General features: G+C 48.4%; 1 long non-coding RNA gene across 1 annotated transcript; it reads left to right on the plus strand.

Moving 5' to 3' along the window:
• The first annotated feature begins 8 nt into the window (after positions 1–8).
• LOC119825556 lies at positions 9–6,243 on the plus strand. Its single transcript, XR_005287237.1, has 3 exons — positions 9–5,365; positions 5,741–5,877; positions 6,013–6,243. It is a non-coding gene; the product is annotated as an uncharacterized LOC119825556 (long non-coding RNA).
• The last annotated feature ends 1,518 nt before the right edge of the window (positions 6,244–7,761 follow it).

Here is a 7,761-nt window from a genome sequence, read left to right on the forward strand (position 1 = left end):
ACAGGACACATTCACATTTATTTTTGTCCATTTTTGGGCTTTCTGTTGAATTACCATTGTGCAGTGAAAGTCCAACCCAAGCGGCAAAGGCAGACTTCGCTGAGGTGAAAATTGTGTGTACCAGAGACGTCTGCCACTCATTTTTACAACCCCGTTTTTTAAAAATATTTATTTATTATGTATACAATATTCTGTCTGTGTATATGCCTGCAGGCCAAGAAGAAGACACCAGACCTCATTATAGATGGTTGTAAGCCACTATGTGGTTGCTGGGAATTGAACTCAGGACCTTTGGAAAAGCAGGCAATGCTCTTAACCACTGAGCCATCTCTTCAGCCCCTATAACCCCGTTTTGGCTCAAGAGTAGTCCTGGTGAACGCACTGTGACAGAGTTGAGTCCCACATTTTGGCATAGACTTTTAAATGAGTTCTTGCAATTTGAAGCCAGATCCGTTATCACCCCTGGGCAGCCTCCTACAAAATCTTTGTAAATTGGGACTGTCAGATACAATCTGTCCCAAAGGGCTAATTTCTCTATGCACTAAGATTTGGCTTCAACATGACCTTGACAATGAGATGTGATGGCCACCAGAGGGAGCTCGTGAGCTTTCCATCCTCCAGGACCTCGAAAATTTTGTGGCCATGAGGACAAATGGACAGAACTCTCCTCATATGTCCACAGTTTCTGGGCACTGCGCCCTTGCCCCTCCCTCAGTAGCCAGTGTCTTACAGCATCGGTTCTGGTCACCAGGGTAACGGCGCCTCCAGATTGCTGATCATCTGAGAATTGGTACCCAGAAAGCTCTGCCATGACCATGCATCCAAAGACACTGGCCCCTCCCCAACTCCCTTGAACCCTAATACCCAACTCCCTCCTGTGGAGCAGCAGTCTCCACAATCCTCCCCTTACCCACCCCTACCTACTTCCTCCCTAGTCAATCCAGAAGTTCAAGATCAACTTTCTCCCTACCCACTTTCCTCCCCTCCCCTCTCTCCTATCACATCTCCCTATCCCCCCATGCCATCAACCCACTTCTTGAACCCCTTTACACACTGGCCTAACCCCTCCCAATTCTCCCCTGTCTCCTCTCACCAGATCTCACTATAACACTGCCCTTCTCTGCCCTCTCCAGAAGGTAGTGGGAGCCGATGGCATTATTAAAGTCCTTGTTTCCTTTTCTCTTCCGGATCTCTCTCAGGTAGAAAAGCAGTTGGGTTCCTTCTCTGCTAATCCTTCTGTTTCTATTAAGGAGTATCACTATCTGTCACAGGCCTCCAATCTAACCTGGCATGATTTCTACGCCATCCAGGCCTCTACTCTCTCTCGCTGAAGAGCAAAGTAGAATTCAGACAGTGTGCAGACCAGACCCACCTAGTAGATAGTACGGTCCCTGTGGGGGAAGTGGCAGTGCCAGCCACAGAACCATACTGGGATTATCAACCTGGCCAAAACAGCCAACAGAGGCGGAACATCATGGTCCGATGCCTCCTTCAGGGTATGGAGATGGTCTCAGAAAAAAGGGGTTAATTTTGACAAGCATTGAGAAATCACATAGCTAGGCGATGAAAACCCAGCCATTTTTAAAAACCAATTATAAGAGATCATGGTTCAATATACTAGACTGGACCCTCCCCAGTGGGAGCCACAGTCCTGGCTACCCATTCCGTTTCTCAGTCAGCACCAGATATTAGAAAAACGTTTTTTTAAAAAAAAGGCTGAGGAGGGTCTCCAAACCACCATACAGAAATTGGTGAAAATGGCCTTTAAAGTTTTTAATGCCCAAGAAGAAGCAGCTGAGTCCTCCCGACAGATGAGGCTGCAACAGGCAGCAACGCTCCAAGCCCTAGCAGCTACCCTGAGGCCACGGGACCCCCAGAAGGAGGACAAGGAAAGTTTGCCAGTAGGCTACTATATTGTGGTCTAAATGGCCATTTGGCACGATATTACCCTGGGCCTCTGCCTACAAGGCCATGCCTTATCTGCCAGCAACCTGGACACTAGAAATCACAATGGCCCCATGGGGGCTCGTCCTCTATGCTATGCCATGGAGGTTCAGCCTCACCAATATTGGTAAGTGAGACTGTGCCAGCCTTCGAACTACTCTGCCTGGCGGAGCATTGATGTGGCCCCCAGACTTGGCGACTTCCATAGCCCTCTCCGAGCCTAGGGTAACACTGCAGGTAGCAGGTAAGTCCATTTTCTTTCTTTTCGACATGGGAGCGACCTCTGTTTTAACATCTCAGTCAGGCCCTACGTTCCCCTCACCAGTTTCAGTCACGGGGGTAGACGGGACCTGCTCCTCCCCACTTAAAACTCTGCCCTTCCAACAGCTCCTGCACTTGCTCTTCCAGACCCCACGAGACCTCACCACCTCTATACAGATGAGAGGTCAGATGTGGCCAGGCGAGTTCTAACCCAACAGGCTGGGCCTTCGATTCCAGATGTCGCCTTTTTATCCAGACAACGGGACCTCACTGTCTGTGGATGGCAGCCATGTCTAAGAGCCTGTTGGCAGTAGCAGCTGAACTCGGGAGGCTCTCAAGATCCCCTTGTCTGGGCCAATCACAGTATATTCCACCCATCGCCTCTCAGACCTTCTGAGACACTCCTTTCTCTCTCTTTCCTTGAGCCTTCGCAAGTCCAGGTTTTTCACTTACTATTTCTAGAAAACCCCCAAACTACTTTGGCCTCCAGTCCTGCCCTAAAGCCCCCCCAACTCTCCTTCCTGCTTCTTCCCCCTCGAGTACCTCCTCTCACTCTTGCCCAGAGGCTGTAGAGGCTTTAAACTTACCCTGGCCAGGTCTTCTAGACCAGCCACTTACAGATCCCCAACTCACCCTGTTTGTTGATGGAAGCTCCCTTATAGATAAATCAGGAAACCACCAGACAGGTATGCAGTGGTCATTTCCACTAACAGTAGAAGTGACCCGCCTGCCAATGGGAAACTTCTCACAAAAGGCCGAATTAATTGCCTTGACTAGGACACTCCAAATAGCCAAGGGCCAATGGGCTAATATCTATACTGACTCTAAATGTGCCTTCTTGATAGCCCACATTCATTCTACATTCTGGAAGGAAAGTGGCTTCCTTACTACCAAGGGCACTCCCATAGTTAACAGACCCCTTATAGCCAACCTCTTGGAGGCCCTTCTGCTCCCCACAGAAGTAGGCATTATTCACTGTCAGGGACACCAATCCTCCTAGGACCCAGTGGCCTTAGGCAATGCCAAGGCTGACTCAATGGCCTGGGGACTGGCCTCCAGCTCCTCTTATTCCTCAGAACATATTTTGTTCTCCCTTCCCCGCCCTTCTGTAGCTTTGGAGCCTGTCCTGGAACTCACTCTGCAGAATAGACTGGCCTCAAACTCACAGAGATCCACCTGCCTCTGCCTCCCAAGTGCTGGGATTAAAGGCGTGCGCCACCAAGCCCGACTACGTATTTTGTACTTAACTCCCTCCTATCAGCCCTATTACCAACCAAAAGAGAGGGACAAGCTCATAAAAAGGAGGGCCACAAAAACAAAGGATGGATGGTTCTACTTAAATAACCGTCCCGTCCTTCCTCATGACCAGGCATTGTTGACCATTTCAGACATCCACCAGACCTTACACGTAGGCCCCAAAGCTTTGTTCCACTTCTTGGAGCCCCTCTTTGACCCCACCCATCTCTGAGATCGTATTTCACAGGTTCACTCCTCCTGCCAGACATGTGCCCAGACCAATCCACAGGGGGCTCTCCACATACATCAGTCTCTATATCAGCTTTGTGGACACCAACCAGGCGTGGATTGGTAGGTTGATTTCACCCACATGTCTACTCATAAAAAACTCTGTTATCTCCTAACACTTGTGGACACTTTTACAGGGTGGATAGAAGCGTTTCTGGCCTCTAGGGAAACGGCAGATGTGGTGGCTCAGGTACTCCTGGACCATATCATTCCTCGGTTTGGCATTCCGCAGGCCATCCACACAAACAATGGCCCAGATTTCACTTCCAGGGTCATGGAGCTCGTGTCAGATGCTCTCAACATCTCCTGGAAATTCCACATCCCCTACCACACACAATCCTCGAGAAAGGTGGAGAGGGCCAATGGACTCATCAGCCAACAGCTAATAATCTCTCTATTGAACTCAGGTTATCTTGGCTCCCCTCTTCTCCCCATTGCCCTTACTCACCTCAGGGCCACCCCACATTTCTCTACAGGTCTGAGCCCTTTTGAGCTCCTTTACAGCAGGCCATTTCTCCTTAACCATCACCTCCCAGACCAAACTCCTCCTCTGGTGGGGTCCCTACCCTACCTCTCCCTTCTGAGGTCTCTTCTCTGTTCACATGCTGACAGCTGTCTACCTGCCTCCACACCAGTGGACCCTAATGCCCCTGAACCTGCCCCGCTCTCTCCAGGGGACAGAGTATTCCTCAAACAGCTAGTTCCTAGGTCTCTTGAACCTTAATGGACAGGACCTCACACGGTAATCCTCACTACCCCCTCAGCTGCCAAGCTCTTGGGACATCCATGCTGGTACCATCTCTTCAGGCTCAAGTGGGTCCCTACTCAGGATACTTTGTCTGTCCAGCAGTTAGGACCTTCCACACTGTGGTTTTCCAAGATGCCACAATGAGGGGCGTATCAGCTCCTTATCCTGGCACACTCATCTTTGTTGATACAAACAAGATGAGTAATAACAATATTTTTTTCTTCTAGTCACCTGCCTTCTCATCTCCCTCAAGGAACAGATGCCTGGTGTCTCTGGGATGACAGTAAACAGGATGCCTTTTCAGCCACACCTCTTGCTGAGTGTGAGCCCACCTCTCTCCCTCCTAATATCACCCCTCCCTGACATCACCCCATGCCCACAGGAAGTAGCCAGACTTGAGTCAACACCCCTTTATCCAAAGAGAGCCTAAAATGTTGGTCATTAGCATCACCTCAGCTCCTTGCCACCCCCTTATACAAAGAGTCTGGAATATTAAGTTGGGGGCCTCATCCCAGCCCCTGGTATCCATCTTTGGAAGTCCACCTCCCCAGGGAGGGTCAAGGAAGCCCATCAAACCTTGACCCCTCCCCAGGAAAGGTCAAGATCACTCCCACAGGCTATTTAAACTGCCCCTCAGAGATTAAATATGTGGTCTTCCCTGTTTCTCTTTGGTGGTCATGTTGGCTTTCCGTTCCCCCTTTGGGCCATCCGAGAGCGCAGATGTCCAATTAAACCTGGATATCTTTTAATTTGGTCTGATTTGGTCTGATTGAGATTATTTGCATCAGTGAAGAGGCTTGGCTTTAAGAAAAATTCCTAACACCCTGGGCTCGGGAACCGGAGAATCTGCCTGAACAGCGACCTCTATGCACACCAGTGGCTTTGGTGGTGAGTTTTCCCCTTCCAACCCCCAACCACAGCCTATCATGGCTACAGTTGAGCCCTTTGCTGACATTCATCTCTGGTTGTTTCCCTTAGCTAAAAAACGTAGTCGGACTACCCAGGGTTGGTTTTCCATGCACACTCTGTGTGGTGCATTCGATTTGGGGGCCCGGGTTCCCTCCTTTCCTTTCTCCTTTCTTTTTCTTTTCCTTTGGACCACTTGTAAGTGGTCCCTGCCCTGAGAGACAGACAGCTCGGAGCAGCCTCCAGCCTCTGGCTGCTGAGTCGCCTGGACCGGAGCCAGTCAGGCTTTAACACCCCACCTATAGAGAGGAGATACCCTTCTATAGGTCCTGTGGTGTTCGTTTACTGTTTTCACAGGTTTTCATGTTTTCAGCTATGGTATAAGCCCTCAAAGTATCAGCCACCCGCCTGTGAACGCTCTGCCGGTATCCCGCCGCCTCTGCTTTTCCTCAGACTGTCCCTGCCCCCACTACCGCTGGTCCCACAGAAACAAGGTTAGTCGGATCTGTGAGGCAGCTGTTTTCAATTTCAGCCTCTGCTCCCCACCATGGCTTGTGGTGTGGCGGCTCAGCAACAGGGTGGATCATGCCTCTAGGTTTCTCTTGTTATTATGTTTAAAACTCCCGCAGCTCAAAAAACATGGTTTCTCCATACAACCCGTGGCTGCCACCATCTTAACTGAGGTCAGGTGACTTCACCACCATCTGAACTGAGAGCCAGATAAGGTGACCAAGTCCCGCCGTCTTTACTGAGGTATTCCCTGCCGGGTTCCCCCCCCACCCCCCCACCCCGTGCTGACTCTGTTACATGTGTGTTTTGCGCAGTGGCATGCCTTTGGTAGGGCCTACCAAAGCATCCACTTTGCCCAATTCCTGTTTTCTGTGTGTGTGTGTGCGCGTGCGCATACACGTAACTTAAATGCACCTATGTTTACTGTTAAATATCATAATTGTCCGTCCATCGTATCTCATTCCAGACTACAAAACAATAAGTCTCATGTTTTAAATTGGTATGTGCTTTTAAGTCTCTTACAAAAATAGAGTATAAAATATATTAAGCTGTTCTCTATTATTGTTAGTTCTGCCGTTGACCTTCTAATTGCAGTTTTTTCTTCTTTCTGTCTTTTTACGAGTGTAAATCTTACATGATAAGTTGAGAATCAGTACAGTCTAGCTCGGACCCAGATTCTATCCTGTAGTTACAACTGATAAACAGCCCTCAACTGCTCAGAGATCTGGGGAATATGGCATTTGAATATTTAATTATTAAAAAACTTTTCATAACAAAAGGAGACAGGTTGGCTCCTAGCAGCAGCATTCTACGTCCTCCAAAGAAGACAGAAGACAAATGGGCACAGAACAATATCCATTCGCAATTTGCTTCAACTGCCAAGTGCTGACCACTGGGTAAAACTGCCTTTCATCTAAACTGAAGATCTCCAGACATGGACAGAATTGCTGGAATCGACAGCCTAGCTTCTCAGGTCAAGGTAGGCTTGTCTTCTGATGGAGGCGGGTCTTCTATCATCTGTTGATTTCATTGGTTAATTAATAAAGAAAACTGCTTGGCCTAATAGGTTAGAAAATAGGTGGGTGGAGTAGACAGAACAGGAAGAAGGAAGTGAGGTAGATGGCTCAGACAATTGCCCTGCCTCTGCAACCAGATGCGATGAAGCTCCAGCCCAAGATGGACGTATGCTAGAAACTAAACGGTAAGGCACCACTTCGTGATGCTACACAGATTATTAGATGTGGGTTAATCAAGATGTGAGTAAGAGGCTGAAAATAATGGGCCAGGCAGTGTTTAAAAGAATACAATTTGTGTGATGTTATTTCGGGGTATAAGCTAGCCAGTGGCCGGGAGCTGGGCAGGATGAAAAGCAGGACTGCCCGCAGCTCCTCACTACAGTCTTCCTACAGAAATCTTAGCCCACAGGATCTTCTGGAGCCTGGCAGGCCCTGCACTAAACAGCAAAAGGCGAATATGACCCTCGGTGACCATGGAGGATCCTGAGGAGTAGCTCTAGGTGCCAACCAAGTTCTCTGTTGTTTTTTAACCAATAATTTAATCAAGTAAAATGTTATCCTTCTCAAAGATCTCTGATGCAGTTTGACAGCTGAGAGGTTTTGTCAGTTAAAAAGACAACCTCACCAAACAAATTTCAATAAGTACAAGTTATCAAATCTCTCTTATGCTGCCTTTCATAGTCTTAAAAACACTTTTCATTGTGCAAAAATATCTGTCCCAGTCATTCTGACATAGACATGCTACTGTTTATACAATGTATATGTCTAGAACTTTTGTTTTCACAAACTCAAAGAATTCATGTGAGTTCCAGGGGGCTGAATTGAAGGCTCCACCTTAAACAGGTCAGATAC

This window comes from Arvicola amphibius, chromosome 10 (genome assembly GCF_903992535.2).
Source record: "Arvicola amphibius chromosome 10, mArvAmp1.2, whole genome shotgun sequence".
Lineage (NCBI taxonomy): Eukaryota > Metazoa > Chordata > Mammalia > Rodentia > Cricetidae > Arvicola > Arvicola amphibius.